The sequence below is a fragment of the Peromyscus californicus genome, unplaced genomic scaffold (genome assembly GCF_007827085.1).
Source record: "Peromyscus californicus insignis strain IS unplaced genomic scaffold, ASM782708v3 Scaffold_5__1_contigs__length_169319896, whole genome shotgun sequence".
NCBI classification, from domain to species: Eukaryota; Metazoa; Chordata; class Mammalia; order Rodentia; family Cricetidae; genus Peromyscus; species Peromyscus californicus.
The window spans coordinates 102223773-102240720 of record NW_026294573.1 but is presented as its reverse complement, the minus strand read 5'-3'; positions in this window follow the sequence as shown (position 1 = coordinate 102240720).

The window sequence follows — 16948 nt, the reverse complement described above, 5'->3', positions numbered from 1 at the left end:
CACGCAGACACGCATGCAGGCAAATTGCCAATGCATATAAAATAAAAATAAATTATTTTTACAAAAGAAGACAAGAACAACAGCGGTCGTACCCACTTGTCTCCTTTGCTGTGCTGTCAGCTGTAGTTCGTAGCTCATGGTACCTAAGAGATGTAACACTTTTATGTGGATTAATTCCTGGACCCCACCACCACCACCACCTTGCAACACATCACACCTTTTCACCTACTTGAGTTATCCCTACATGGCTTAGGAAAATCAGAAACTCAGAACAATTCTTGCCCCCTATTTCTTCTGGAGCACACTGATTGAAGGAGAGCCCACGGGGTGGGGGTGGGGGGTGTGGAATGGGGGGCGGGGATGGCTCAAACACCTATTTCACAGAGAGATCCTTTAGTAATCAGGGAAGAAAAGTTGAAGCGGCTACTTTCTGACTCAGGCAGAAAAACAGCAGCAAATGAACTTGCAGGTGTAGTTTTTAAGAAGGAAAAAGGGGAGGTATGTGTTAGAATGGGCTAAGATGCGCTGGGCGGTGGTGGCGCACGCCTTTAATCCCAGCACTTAGGAGGCAGAGGCAGGCTGATCTCTGTGAGTTCGAGGCCAGCCTGAGCTACCAAGTGAGTTCCAGGAAAGGTGCAAATCTACACAGAGAAACCCTGTTTCGGAAAAAAAAAAAAAAAAAAAAAAGAATGGGCTAAGATGCGGTGGTATATTTTGATTAAGCATGTTAATTAGGGGAACTGATATTTTGACAGCTGGACCTTGGTAGTCAGCCTCAGAAGGAGGAAGTGGTCAAATAAGGGAATAGACCTTGGGGGCTAGCTTTAGGGATGTGATCTAATGATTTTTAGCAAGGCAGAGGGAATGGGGGGGAAAGGACAAAGCCTGCCAGAGCCATTGTTGCCATGCTTGAGCTGGTCAGAGTCCCTCCACTAATAGCTAGATGAGAAACTGTTAAATTCCAAACCCACAATGCAGGAACTTGAGAACTTCCAGTTTTCTGGCTTTGGGGTCCATTTGGAGCACTCACATCCTGAGTCTGGTCATTCGGCTTAGTATCAAGCAATGCTGGAACTGAGGGCCTCTGGGAATTAAACGTGAGCTAGGTTTGGAGGCTTTACCTTTCTATTCTGCCTACAGAAAGGTGGCTGAACTTTTAACTAGGAAGAAGGTTTTTCAAAATATAACTTGTTTGCTTTCTCTCAGTTGGTATCTTCAATGAGTTTTTGATTCAGTTCTCCAGCAGCACAGAGGGCCTTGACCTTGACCGATGTCAGTTGTTCATTTCTTTGCTGCCAACTCGAATTTTTTAATTTGGGGGAGGAGCGGTCAACAGACCATCACACTTCCTCCAAATTTGGCCAGATGCTGGCCAGCTGTTTAATCCCTGGGGGTTGTGGGGCCAAGTGAAGGACGACTTGTGCTGCAGTCAGGTTGCTGGTTAGTCCTGTGGAGAGACCGAGAGACTCTCGGTGTAGCGAGCACATACCCCGGTTACAGGGGAGGAATAGTCACTCTTGATTCAGACTTGGTATAACACTCATTTATTCACACAGTAAGATTACAAGCAATATTCATCCTGTCTTCCAAATGGAAGCGGGAGTACCTCTCCAGGTGTACAGGTCCGGACCGGCCACGTCTGTGCCTCTGGATCTTGGGTCAGCCTTCCTCTGGTCAGCCACGTCTGCACTGGGGACAGGATCTCACGTCTCTGGCAGAGGAGAGTCGTCTCACGCGAGGGCCTGACAAGCTCTGTTGGTCAGGTCTAAGGCTTCATCTTTTATATTCTTTTCTGGCTAGGTTTCTAGTCTTATCCCTACTTCCACACATAGCTTATAGCTTATCACTACTCCATTTGTGGTTTACTTATGTCATTCTATTGCTTATCACTCCTGACCAGGGTTGTTCACCCTAGGCCTTACATGTTCCTTACACTCGGGTAGGCAGTTAGGGAGTGGAAGGAGGGGGCATGGCTAGGTGACAGGTGGTGAATCTTCAAAATGGCCAACTACTTCAGCCTCCTAACTTGATACAAGCCAGGCCATGTGTTCACAGATAGTACTAGAGAAACCAGAATTGTTAAACACACAGACTTTTTTTTTCAACAGAAGAAATTGACACCTGTTCACTAGTAAGGCAGAAGTGGATGTTGTTTAATAACTGGTGATTTTGCTATTCTGTGGAGCCAGCTCTCCCCCAACCCCCCTTATTCTGAGCATTGTTTCTCAGTCAACAGAGCCCACTCTTGTGGAAGAGGTTACAGGTGCTTTCCCAACGCTATATACTTTGTAAGGGAGTTTCGAAGTAGTCATACCTTCAGCTCTGTTGTGATAACTGTCAGAAGGAAACCTTTTCCAAAAGTTTTACTGTTGAAATGTGTAACTAAAATAAAATAAACTGCTCAGGGTCAGATTCCAGAAGTTTGAACCCACACGGGCTCAGTCATGCTGAACGGAGTTTCCTCCTTCCCTCACATGGATCTTTCTTTGCTGGCAACAGAGTTTGCAGGGACTCCCACACTTTTGTCTCCCACCAGTGGATCCCTGCTGATGCACTGGTTCAACAAGTTCAAGGCTGCTCAGGACATGTCACACAACAGTTCTGGGTCAATCAACCAGCCAAACTTTCTTCAAACTGAATTGGGGGAGAAGACCCTGCAGAGACTTTGAAACCCCCAGCCTTCCAGAAGAGACTGCATTGTTAGGCTCTGAGTCCCTCCCCCTTCTATTTCGCAGAGGGTCCTTCTCTGTGTTTGTTTGCATGTGTGTGTTTCCTCACCCCTAATAAAGACCTTTCTGCAACTGCTGATTCGGTCGTCCTTGTTTGAGATGTTTCTGCTACCAGATTTCTCCAGCCTTTTCACGCTTTAACTGGTAGAGAAAATGAACCTGATCAAGACCTCTAAACTGTACCATTTGGTAAGTGTCTCTTACAGGGGCAGACGGTCCCTAGGCAGTGGTAAATTGTGCTTTCTTCCTCTACAACCCAACTCTCCAAAAGGCTTGGACTCCATAGGTATTCTGTGACCTAAGTAACCAAGCCCAAAACGGCTCAACGCTATGCCTTTTAGGGTATTCAATTACTTCAGGCCTCTTAAAGGCAGAGAGGGAGACTGAACGTTCCCAGGACTGGCCCTCAGCACCTACCTCGGGTAGATTCGAGTCTCCCGAGGAAATAAGAGTACGAAATCTAACGCAGGAGTCATACTGGATGAACATCTTTTGGAGGAGGGAAGAGGGGAAACGTAGGATCATCATACTCCCGGATGAATTCTACGACGGAGGATAAGCCATTGGAGACCCAAAGCGCAAGGCCGGAAGAGGCGGGCCCTTGTAAGCACCGCCCACCGGACGTGCCCCCAGGGCGTCACGCTGGAAAACCTGCGAAGTGTGCACCGCCATGTTTGTGCTTCGACGCCTCGGGGTCCTGCGGCAGCCGGTGAGTGTGAGTGTTAGCCCTCCCGCGTGCAGCGGGGAGCCCGGCTTGAAGCCACCCGGCTCAAAACTTCTGGGGACTTTAGCAGCACGGGACAGTGTGGAGTCGGGTGGGGCGACAGTCCCGTGTAATGGTGATGTAAATGGCTGTGGCCACTGGGAATAAAGAGGACACTGGAAGACAGTGCAGGCCACGTGGGTGTCTCGTTCTCAGCCTGGCACGTGTGACTCTCCTGAATTCCCCGAATGGACTAGGCTAATTCTGTATTGAGAGTTTGTAGTGGGGGCCATGTAGGTGTTGGAGTACCACAGGCCTTCATCTCTGCTCGGCCAACCTAGTGTTACCTCCCCGAAAGGCTGGACCTCAACCCAAGTCTTCCAGACTTTTCCTACAAGTTTTTCTCTCACTTTTTAATTTTTGGGGTGTGTGTGTGTGTGTTGTTTTTCCTATTTTTTTTTTTGTCTAGGGGTGGAGGGTGCGAACTCGTGGATGTCCGAGGACTACTTGCGCTTGTCATTTCTCTCCTACCACATTAGTTCCATGGGTAGAACTCAGGTTATCAGGTGTGGTGGCCGAAGCCAAAGTTGGAATGAAGGAACCTCTGGTTCTTTTCCGTTGCTTACTTGTAATGTCTGAAGTGAAATGAACTACAGCGTGCCCCCTCTGATCCTCCAGAGTTCTCACCCATATCTATTATGGCACCACAGAAAAGAACTTTAGGACCAGTCAGAGTGACACAAAGTACGTTTATTATATTAAGCAAAAAGACAAGATCCGCTTGAAAAGACTCAAGTGAGAATGTGAGCAAATAGGGGTAGTATCATCAATTCGGGGTCTTTGAAGCCACTTAATATCTTAAGTTCAGGTGTTAGGAAAAGTATGTGCTGGCATATTCTTTTTTCTGCCTTCAAAGAAGATACTTTTTTAGATATATTCTGCAGGATTGTGGCTGGAGAAGTATTAGGGATAAAACATTAATCAAAACTATCTTTTTTTGTTTTTATTTATTTATTTTTTTTTTTTTTTTGGTTTTTTGAGACAGGGTTTCTCTGTGTATCCTTGGCTGTCCTGGCTCTCGCTCTGTTGACCAGGCTGACCTCAAACTCACAGAGATCCTCCTGGCTCTGCCTCCCGAGTGCTGGGATTAATGGCTTGTGCCACCACCACCCAGCTAATCAAAACTATCTTTACCAACACATGGGTCACAAGAAATTGGACTTAAGGAATTGTTCATTAGCAATCTTTCAATTGCTTTTTAAGTTTTTAATGTGTATGTTAATGTCTGTACACGTATGTGGGTGCAGGTGCCTATGGAAGCCAGAATGGGGCATCTGGATCCTTTGGAGCTGGAACTACAGGAGGTTGTGAGCTGACCAGAGTGGGTGCTGGAAATCAAACTCAGTTCCTTGCAAGGACCGCAAGCACTTTTTTTACTACCAAGCCATCCCTCCAGCCCCTCATTAGCTGAAAGGGTATGGCTATCCTGCCTTAATGAGATCAGGCTGTCTCTTCCCCACCACCACATTTTTCTCTCTCTCCTGTCAGACATATAGAATGAAAAAAAAAAAAGGAATTAAAAGGAAAGGAAAGGGCTCCTAGATATGGTGGAGGATAAAGTTTATTATAGATATGTGGGAGAGCATAATCAGAGGCAGGGATATCTGGGAGAGTCCAGAGTGGACATGTACAGACTGAGTTGGGCCGTGTGGGGAGAGGGGGAGGCCAAGAGAGTGGGGAAGGGGGGAAAAGGGGAATCAGGTGCAGCTGCCAGAAGGCCAAAGGTCCAAAGGGGAAGGGTAACCAAAATGTCTGGATTATATAGGAAAGAGCCTCTGGAGGAAGGGCAGCCTGGCCCCTGGGCTGGACAGTTCAGGGTAGAGGGTTGGGTATGCCACCATACCCTGCAACAATTTAGGGACTGAGGGATGCTGGAAGAACCTAGCAGCCAGGTCCAGCTTTAATATGTTAAATAGGCATCTCGGCTGCTTGTCTTGGGTTTGAGACTTAACAGCTATGTAAAGATTTGTTCTGAGCAGATTATTTGAGTAAGTCAGGCAAGCTGAACCCTGGTCTCTGTCCTTAGAGAATTCATTGACTCCATGGGAAGATGGCTAGCATTATGTTGATGAGCACACTGGGTCCAGGAAGCAAACCCAGTTCCTTATGCAATGCTTCTTCTGGGCTTTCTGTATACTAAACTTATTGTCATAATAGCAAAGGAAAATAAATGGTTTAAATGCCCAGATCTATCTTATCAGAGCAGGTGAATTTGGAGCAGAGGCAACATAGTGATAAATAAGTGTAGTAACAGTAATGTAGGAGTAGTAGCAATGAGAGTCTGCCTAGGGCCATGTGACTTTTCTGATGAAAAATACCAAACATGAAGAATTAATACACAACTCAGTGGATGCATGTATGCCATTTGACAAATTCCAAGGAGGGCTGCTCTTGGTACTCTGTTTAACATTATAATGGAAATTCCACCAAGGACAATTCTATAAGAAAAGGTAATAAAAATGATCAATAGAAGCAAAGATGGTACAAAGCATGTACTGTGCAGGTGACATGATCTAACATATAGAAAATCCTAAGGATTCCACAAAATAAAACATAACAAGTTCAACAAGGGAGCAAGATTCAAAAACAATATAAGGAAATCAATTCCATTTTTGTACACTTGAAATAAACAGCCCAACATAGTGATTTTGTTTGTTTTGTTTTTTTCAAGACAGGGTTTCTCTGTGTAATTTTGGTGCCTATCCTGGATCTCACGCTGTAGACCAGGCTGGCCTCGAACTCACAGAGATCTGCCTGGCTCTGCCTCCCAAGTGCTGGGATTAAAGCCGTGCGTCACCACCACCCGGCTCTCTGTGAGTTCTAAGCCAACCCTGTGTACATAGTTCTGGGACAGCCAGGGCTACATACAAAGACCCTTTCTCAAACAACAACAAACAAAGAATATGTGCTTAAAGAATTTCACTGCTAGATATTTATCTCAAGAAAATATCTGGTAAGCAGCCATTTGCCATGAATAGGACTCACTAAGGAAAACTATGGAGCTCTGGCAGAGCTGACAAGACTCACTAAGGAAGATGAGGGAGCACTGGCAGAGTGACCAACTGACAAGACTCACTAAGGAAGACTAGGGACTAGACATAGATTATTGGAACAGGCCAACACAAGAAAGAAACAAAGCCGGGCATTCATGGCTCAGCCTTTAATCCCAGCACTGGGGAGGCAGAGGCAGAGGCAGGGGGATCTCTATGAGTTCAAGGCCAGCCTGGTCTGCAGATAGAGTTCCAGGACAGCCAGGGCTACACAGAGAAACCCTGTTTTAAAAAACAACAACAAAAGAAAGGAAGGGAGGGAGGGAGGAAGGAAGGAAGGAAGAAAGAACATGAGAAAGCTGGGCACAATATCATGTGTATAATCATAGCATTCAGAAATTGAGACAGGAGGACCATGAGTTTGAAATCAGCCTCGGCTACATAGACCATATTCAAGAAAAGAAAAGAAACCCTTATGCTTAGGATCAACTTACTTACTTACTTATTCATTTACTTATTTATTTGAGATAGAGTCTTGCTATGAACTCTGGATTTCCTGAAACTGACTATGTAGACCAGATGGCTTCAAACTCTGAGATCTGCCTGCCTCTGCCTCCTGGGTGATAGGATTAATGGCGTGCACAACTGCACCTGGCCCAAGGTTCAGCTGATTTTTGACAAAGATGCCAAAACAATTCAACAGAGAAAAAAATGATCTTTTCCAGCAAATGTTAGGATACCTAATACATGCAAATGGATGAAGTTGAACACCTGTTACAAATGACATACAAAAACTCAGTAGCTCAAAGACCTTAATATGGGAACTCAATTAAAACTCTTAGTAGAGATAATCTGACAGTAGATTCCTAGATACGAAGTCACCAAAACCACGAACACTCAAAGGAGAAAATGGAGAAAAAGTAGGCTTTATCACAATTAACACAGAAAACATGCATAATAGGAGAAATATTTAAAAATTGAGTATCTGGAAAAAATGTCACAGTGAAACCCATTATTTTACATAAACAATGTACATTAGTAAAAATGCTAAATCATCTGATAAAGGAAAATACATCTTAAAGTTTACATTTCAATAAAAAGACAATTTTCCCAACTTAAAAGTGGGCAAGAGGGCTTGAGAGATGGCTCAGGTAAAGATAGTGCTTACAAGCTGGCAGTGGTGGTGCACGCCTTTAATCCCAGCACTCGGAGGCAGAGCCAGGCAGAGCTCTGTGAGTTCAGGGCCAGCCTGGTATAGAGAGAGATCCAGGACAGGCACCAAAACTACACAGAGCAACCTGTCTCAAAAAACCAAAACCAAAACAACAACAACAACAACAAAACAAACAAGCAATCAAAAATCTCGTGGGCATGGGATCCAAATAAACATTTTTTTTCAAAGGAGATATATGGATGGCCAATAAACACAAATAAATGCTTAACATTGTAAGCCATCTGGTCTTAAGGGCACACCTTCAATGTCCTAATTTGTTTCCCACTAGGCTTTATCTCTTAAAGGTTCTACCATCTTCCAGTCATACCAGAGGCTAGCCACCAGTCAAATCCTTCAGCACTGCCTTTTGAAGACATTCCAGATCCAAACTGTAGCAGCAATATCACCTGTTAGGTTTGGTGAAGTACCTAACAAATGAAAGTTGTTCTTTTTTATGATGTTATAGATTTAGAATTAAATTGCTTCAGTGTTTTGGGGGAAAGCAGGAAACAGACTTCGGGTTTATAGATGTGATTATATTTAAAGGTAAAGGGGCCAGAGAAATGGCACAGTGGTTAAGAGCATGTGCTCTCGCAAAGGGCTAGAGTTTGGTCCTCATATTAGGCAACTCATAACAAACTGTAACCTCAGCTCTAAGGGATCAGACACTTTGGTTTCCACAGGCACCTACAGTCACATGCACATAATTTTTCAAATGATAATAAATCTTTAAAAGTTTTGTTGGTTTGTTTATTGAGACAGGGTCTCTCTATGTAGCCCTGGCTGTCCTGGAGCTTGCTAGGTTGACCATGTTGGCCTTGAACTCACAGAGATCTGTCTGCCTCTGCCTTCCAAATTCTGGGATTAAAGGTTTGTACAACCACATATAGCCTTTAAAGGTTTAAAAAAAAATACTATTGGGTTGCTATTCCTAGGCAATGAACTTATATAGACAATGTAGCACATGGTTCTGAATGTGAACTCTGTAAACAGAAGTTTCTTGTCCCCACTGCCTATTCCCAAATAACCACTCTGAGGCTTATATTAATTGTAAATGCTCAGCCAGTAGCTTAGGCTTATTACTAACTAGCTCTTACATTTTAAGTTAACCTATACTTTTTATTTACACTCTGCCATGTGGCAGTATCTTTATTAGCATGGCATATTCATCTCCTGCTCCCTCTGTGTCTGGCTAGCGACCCTTGACTCTGCCCTTCTCTTTCCCATCATTTTAGTTTGGTTGCCCCACCTATACTTCATGCCTGACTACTGGCCAATCAGCATTTTATTAAACCAATTTGAGTGACAAATCTTTACAGCATACAAGAAGATTATTCCACAGCAGAACCCTTGAGGCTAAATTGCCTAAGTTGAATCCTGGCTTATTGTGCCTGTTTTCTTATTTCTAAAATGGGAAGAATACCCACCAAATTAATCTTGAGTTTTGAGTATATGTATGTATGTATATTTCAAATTATATATATTATATAATCTGGTATCTATATTATCATATGGTGTGGTATATATAATCATATATATCAGATTATGAGACTATTAGGCACATTCTAGGGGTGTTTGTTTGGTTTTTTGAGACAGGGTTTCTCTGTGTATCCCTGGCTATCCTGGAACTCACTTTGTAGACCAGGCTGGCCTCAAACCCTGAGATCTGCCTGCCTCTGCCTCCCAAGTGCTGGATTAAAGGTTATGTGCCACCAGACCTGGCTAAGGGTGTTTTTTACTTTTATATGAAGACTATATTATAGGAGTGCTTTACTCCTGAGTACATTATATTGAGTCTTAGAAGTCTCCATAGTTGAAAGGACAGTTTCTTGGTTTTTAACTCTGATTCTTGTCACTATATGAGTCCTGTTTCAGGTGGTATAAACCCAGTGATGATCTCATATGAAAATGGAAACTGATTAAGTCATTCTAGGCCTTCAAGAGACCTCTACAGCAGGATCCAGGGATTCCGCCAAGAAAAAGACCCAGCTGCTCCTAGTTCCCTTATCTATCTGCACCTCTCCCCTGAAACTGTCTTCCTTCCCTCTACTCTTGGTCTTCTCTTCCTCACTGTTGTTGGTTGTTTTTGCTCTTTGCAGGGGGGGGGGGGCCTGCCACCCAGCCCCCAAATAAATCACTCATGGGGCTTTATTATCACTTATAAATGCCCGGCCTTAGCTTGGTTTATTACTTGCCAGCTTTCCTTAACTTAAATTACCCCATCTATCCTTTGCCTCTGGACTTTTCCTTTTCTTTTTTTCTTTTTATCAGAGCTGAGGACCGAACCCAGGGCCTTGCGCTTGCTAGGCAAGCGCTCTACCACTGAGCTAAATCCCCAACCCCTGGCTTTTCCTTTTCTATTCCTGTATACCTTTCTTTGTTTCTTACTCTGTGTCTTGCTGTGTAGCTGGGTGGCTGGCCCCTGGAGTCCTCCTCTTTCTCTGGCTACTTCTTTTTTTTCCTCCCAGATTTCTCCTCCTTTTTATTCTCTCTGGCTGCCAGCCCTGCCTATCCTTTCTCCTGCCTTACTATTAGCTGTTCAACTCTTTATTAGACCATCAGGTGTTTTAGATAGGCAAAGTAACACAGCTTCACAAAGTTAAGCAAATGCAGCATAAACAAAAGTAACACACCTTGAAAATAATATTCTACAACACCTCACAGCCCCTCCCTTCCTTTTTGTGTGCTCCTGACCCATTCTGACTCTAGTAGACTTGATATACCTCATGACTTTTAACCCTGATACCACTGCCAACTGCCTCTTGTTCCTATAAGTTGCCTTGGTCCAAGTATTTTATCACAGCAACAAAAAAGTAACTAATACAACAGTTATGTGGGGATCACTTACTTGCCCAGTCACGCTGACACGTTAAAGAAGCCATCACAAGGAGTCTAAAGGTGGCTGTCTTAGTCTCTCTTCTACTGCTATTATGAGGCACTATGACCAAGACAACACCAACCAGGTAAACCCCCCAGGTGTATGAATTATAAAGACAGAGCTTTGGGGCCTGGAAGCCTCATAGACCAGTGGCTATTTACCTCATCCTAGCAACTGGGTAGGAGAGATGACTGACATCTGCAAGACCTCACAGCCTGGACCTTCATTTTCAGTAAGATGTGTGTGTTGATAGAAATATGGAATGTGAAATATGCATGTTAGCAATAGGCTGCTACAGAAGCTGGGACCCGAGGAGAGCATTCTTCACAGAAGTAGAATAGAAAACTATAATTGACAATCCCATTATTTCACTATGGGCCCAGGATCCTTTTCAGGATAGGTATGTCATCTGAGGCTTGGGCATATGAGTATAAAAGTCCCACGGTCTGTGGTTTGTAAACCCACTGGAGAACCAGAGGTGAATTCAGTTCAAGGCTAAAGGCTGAACCCAGGATGGGGGCAATGAGAACTGGCAGCTTCAATCCCTCAGGGCAGGCGGAGACAGATGTTCTAGTGTAAGGAGAGAGCTTGAGGGCCTGGAGAGATGGCTCAGAGGTTAAGAGCAGTGGCTGTTCATCCAGAGGTCCTGAGTTCAATTCCCAGCAACCACATGGTGGTTCACAACCATCCGTAATGAGATCTGGTGCCCTCTTCTAGCCTGCAGGCACACATGCAGGCTGAACACTGTATATATAATTAATAAATTTTAAAAAGAAGAAGAAGAGAGCTTGAGCCAGGCATGATGGCACATGCCTTTAATCCCAGCACACAGGAGGCAGAGGCAGGAGGATCTCTGGGAGTTTGAGGCCAACATGATCTAAAAACCACAAAAAAAGAAAGACAAGAAAAAAAGAAAGAATGAAAAAAGCAGAGAGTTTGAATTTGTCCTTCTGCAACCTTCTTTTTCTTTTGGGTCCTTGTCAAATAGGATTCCTCCAACAGGAGTAGAGGTGGGTCGCCTTTCCTCTGCCTCCTGTTCAGATAACCTCACACACCAACAGATGATAACAGCTATGGTCCCCAGAGTCTCGGGCATTTGACCACTTGGTCCCCAGTTGATGGTGCTGTTTGTGGAAGCTTAGCAAGTGTGGCCTTGTGAAGAAGGTATATCACTGAGGATAGGCTTTGAGATAAAAAGCCTCACCTACAGTACAGCTAGTTTGTTCTTCATGTTTGCAGTACAAGATGTCCAGATGTGAGCTCAGCTTTCCTCCAGCTGCCATGCCTGCCTCTGCTCCATCATGGACTCTCCCTCTGGAGCCATAAGCCCAAGTAAGTTCTTGTTCCTATAAGTTGCCTTGGTCCAAGTATTTTATCACAGCAACAAAAAAGTAACTAATACAACAGTTATGTGGGGATCACTTACTTGCCCAGTCATGCTGACACGTTAAAGAAGCCATCACAAGGAGTCTAAAGGTGGCTGTCTTAGTCTCTGTTCTACTGCTATTACGAGGCACTATGACCAAGGCAACTCTTATAAAAGGAAGCATTTTATTGGAGGCTGGCTTACAGTTTCAGAGGTTAGGTCCATTGTTATCATGGCAGGGAGCATGGTGGCACACGGTGCTGGAGCAGTAGCTGAGAGCTAGCTACATCATGATCTGTAGACGGAGAGTGAGACTGGGCTTGTCATGGGCTTTTGAAGCCTAAAGCCCACTCCAGGGACACATTTCCTCCAACGAAGTCACCTCCTAATCCTTTTTTGTTTTTGTTTTTGAGACAGGGTTCCTCTGTGTAGCTCTGGCTGTCCTGGAACTCTCTTTGTAGACCAGGCTAGCCTTGAACTCAGAGATCGCCTGCCTCTGCCTCCTGAGTCCTGGGATTAAAGGCTTGCACCACAACTACAGGGCTCCTCCCTGTCTTGAAAAACCAAAACAAACAAAAAAAAAAAACAACAACAAAAAAAAAACAAGCCCAGATCTATTCTATGGGTCTTGCACTTAAACATATAGGCAAAAATCAATCGATATAGTGTCCTATAATAGACTTAAATCGCATCATCATTTTAAACCTGTAATCTTATTATTTATACTCTAGTAGGCATATCTATACAGAATAAATACCTAAATGCAAAATTGTGTCTTAGATTAGTTAACTCATTCAGTCCTTACAATAGCATCATTGGTACTGTTATTATCCATACTTTACAGATGAGGAGATTGAAGGGCAGAGAAGTAGCCTACCTCAGCCCACACAGTGGGTGAACAGCAGGGACTGACCTAGGCAGCCTGATTCAGATGGCCCTGCATTACATCTTGACAGCTTCTGCTTGCCTGAGCAGACAAGCTTTCTAGAAAAACATCATCACGATTTTCTGCAGTCTTCATATAACTCTCTATGGTAAAAGAAAGGAATGGGCTGCACATTCAGATTTTTGTTTGCTTCGCTCTTTTCGGCTAATAACATTTTCTTGTTTGTTATTATTGCCTTTTGTTGGCTAACTTTAAACTTTTTTTTTTTTTTTGGTTTTTCGAGACAGGGTTTCTCTGTGTAGCTTTGTGCCTTTTCCTGGAACTCACTTGGTAGCCCAGGCTGGCCTCGAACTCACAGAGATCCGCCTGGCTCTGCCTCCCGAGTGCTGGGATTAAAGGCGTGTGCCACCACCGCCCGGCCTAAACTTTTTTTTTAACCTTGGTTTTTATTTCATGTGTCTGGGTGTTTTGTCTGCATGGATGTTTGTGCACTACATATGTGCAGTGTCCATGGAGGCCAGAAGGAGGTGTCAGATCTCCTGGGATTGGAGTTACAGGGGATTGTGAGCTGCCATAAAGGTGCTAGGGATCAAACCTGGATTAAGAGCAGCTGGTGTTCCTAAGCACTGAGCCCTCTCTCCAGTCCTTGCTGACTAACTCTTTTAAGAGACAGGACTATATAGTGGGAAGAATATAGACTCTAGAATTTGACAATTCTGGATTTGAATACAGACTCAGACAGTTTCTCTGTGTGACCACTGTAAGCCTTTCTGACCCTTAATCTTCATTGCTACAATGAAAGATTTTTAGGAGTACTAGAAAGTGTATGTAAAAGCCGGATGCGTGGTTGGTAGCAAGTACTGTTATTAGAGTTATCCTGGTAATCATTTGATACACTTAAATTTATTTACTGCCATTGGATGGTACCTCACCTGGACTTTCCTGTTTTGGTTTTCTTTTATCCCCGACCCAGCACCTTGTAAATGCTGAATAGAAGCTTTATCACCTGTCCAAGCCCTGAAGTGGACTTCAAGTCAGGTGTTCCATGCGGCATCAGCTTCCCTCCCTACATCAAACATTACTGATTAATTAAGCATTGTTGTATGTTGGGCCCAGAATCCTTGTCACATTACTCCAAGCAGTGACTTCTAACCAGTGCGATCGACACAGGAGATGGAACTGGGAGTTCTCTCTCCTTTAGGACCAGATACAGAGTGGCTGCCTGGGAAATTCCGTTAGTAGCTCATCTAAACTTGTCTTTATTTCCTGTTAGTCTCTTCACCTCTTGACAAGTAAGGTTTGGAAGAAGTGGCCTGTGATGACCCTGAGTTCTTACTTTTTTGAGGATGAGAAAGAAGAAAATTCCAAACCCATTGGTCGTTACCCGGTTCCCTATAAGAAGGACCTGCCCTTTGACATTGTAGAGCTCATGGAAGAGATGAAAAGAACGGTGAGCTACACCCTGCTGCAGGGTCAGTGCCAGTGGAGACCTGTATTGGCCTCAGTGTGGCTACCAGTCCTGCTTGCCGCAGGCTGCCTAAGCTCACCACAGTGGGTGGACCCTTCCTAGGTCCAGGTGCCTGAATCCATCTGCTCTTCCTCTTGGCTTCTGTGTCTTTACTCTGTCCCTTAGTCCTCTGCCCACTGTGACTGAGGTGCACTCTGTAGTTCTGTATAGCACTATACTGTAGTACAGATATATAACCTTTATACCTCAGCGAGGATCCATGCTAGCTGCTCAAGTGATAGGTATCTTGCTTTTTCCTCTAAAATCAAGCAGGAAAGTGAAAACAAATAACAATCTGATTCTATTACACAGAGTTAACCACTATTAATATGTTGATGTCTTCTACTTCTCTGTTTTCTTTGTAAAAAAAATCCATGTAAATTTCTTTAGTGAAATTTTATTATCTTGAATATGTTTCTAGGTCAAAACATCATTATTTTTAGTGGTGTCTTTTATAAGGCCAGTTGTATAAAGATACTGTGTTCATCTCAGCAATCTACCATAACTGGACTTGAGCTTGTAATAAGCCGCTTTTATGTGTATCTTTGCATGTGTGTATATGTTATCCATAGTTCTCTTTGTCCATCCATGAATTGCTCTTGGATTGCAGTTTAGTTGTTGTTCCTTTTTCCACTTTAAACAATTTGTTTTCCCATTTGTAGAGTAACATTGTAAAATCCACAGTGTCAAATCAACTGCATTGCTTAAACCAATTCCTTAAAAATTTTGTGAAAGCATATTTTAATAAAACGGAACCTAAATAATGTATCTCTATACATCCTTGTAATATCTTATATATAAATCAATAATAATTACATGATCTGATTTTTGTCTTTAAGGCTTTTGACCATAATATCCAAGATAGATTCAGTGCTCTAATGTTCTAGGAAAGCAAGGATCAAGGAAGAGCAGAATATACATGGCAGGAGTCTGGCAGCTTTGTAGCATCTGTGTGGTGGGCTCTGATAGTAGTTTTTAGTAGCTGGGGATTTATTTGACCTGAGCCAGAGAACCTAAATGATAGGGTATATCATTTGATCAAAGTGTTTCAATCTCCAAATTTCTAAATGTTAATTACCAAAACTATCATGTGCACTTTAGAAGTAACAGTTATACCCTGAAAGGTGAAGGGATGCATAGGAGAGGTGGTAACCTTTCCAAGATTGCATTTAACACAGGAGTACCTAGTTACTGTTGCTTATTCTATCCCAGTTTTCATTTTGTGTGACTCTGTCTTTTTCCTTTCCTGCAGACAGGATTTTTACCAAATGTGTTTAAAGTGTTGTCTTACCGGCCTTCGGAATTCAGAGCTTTCTTTGCTTACTACAATGCCATCTATAATAAAGAAACAGGTAAATGAAAAAGCAATGCTAAAACATTCTTGGAGAAAGCCCAAACGCTTGGCTTCTGGTTCGAGCATTTCTTCCCCAGTCCTAGGTTACTGCGTCAGGGAGCAGCTCAGTTTCTGTGGTCCTCTGGATTCTTGTTTTCTTGTTTGTTTCATTATTATTGGTGGGGTTGGCAGGGAGGGAGGGCAGAGAGAATGAGAATGCATATGTGTGCCTGATTATATAGTCCTGGCTGGCCTGGAACTCTCTATGTAGCCCCGGCTGGTCCTGAACTCACAGCAGTCTTCCTACCTCAACTTGCCCAGGGCTGGGATTCCAAACATACACCACCACATCCAGGGGCAACTCTAGACTTTGAAGTCAGTGTCTGAATGCAGCTTTAGGACCATAGTTATAGAACTGAAATGAATTAGTAGTAATGCTCTTTCTTTCTTACTTAGGGCATAAAAAGTCATCTGTGGTTCTTTATAGCCCTCGAATAAAGTCATGAAATCAAGGACTTATTTCTTAGGATTTAGCTTGAGTTGCTACTACCCAGAGTGAAAATATACACTGGTTTTAATAAGATTTTTTTCTCTCTCATCTAATAGTTTCCATATGAGCCGCTAAGGGTTGATATAGTGTTTTCTTTCTTTTTTCTTTTTTTTTGGGGGGGGCACGGTTAGAGACAGGGTTTCTCTGTGTAGCCCTGACTGTCTGGGAACTCACTCACTCTGTAGACCATACGGCCTAGAACTCACAGAGATTCACCTGCCTCTGCCTCCCAAGTGCTGGGATTAAAGGTATGCACCACCACTGCCCAGCGAAATAGTGTTTTCTTAATTTTAGGAAATGCCCTTGCCTACAGTCTTATGCTGGCTCATGAATGTCACTAGCAAAAGGAAGTAGCAGTGATAATCACTTGTCCCTTTCCCATAAGGTCAGGACATAGGAGTTGCACACATTACTTCCACTTACATCTCATTGGCTGGATTTTGTCCATCACAGTTAGCTACAAAGGAAGGTGTATGACATGTGCTCAGATGCATTAGAAGATCCTAATTATTAAAGGGAAAAGAATGTAAAAGATATGGATTGTTTGGTTTTGTTTTTTTGTTTGTATGTTGAGACAGGATCTCGCCATGAGTCTTGGCTGGCCTGGAGCCCACTATAAAGACCAGGCTGGTCTTACAGAGCTCCCCATGCCTCTGTCTCCCTAGTGCTACAATTAAACACATGCACCATGGTGCCTGGCAAGTAACTAGTGAATAACATATTGGGAGATAGC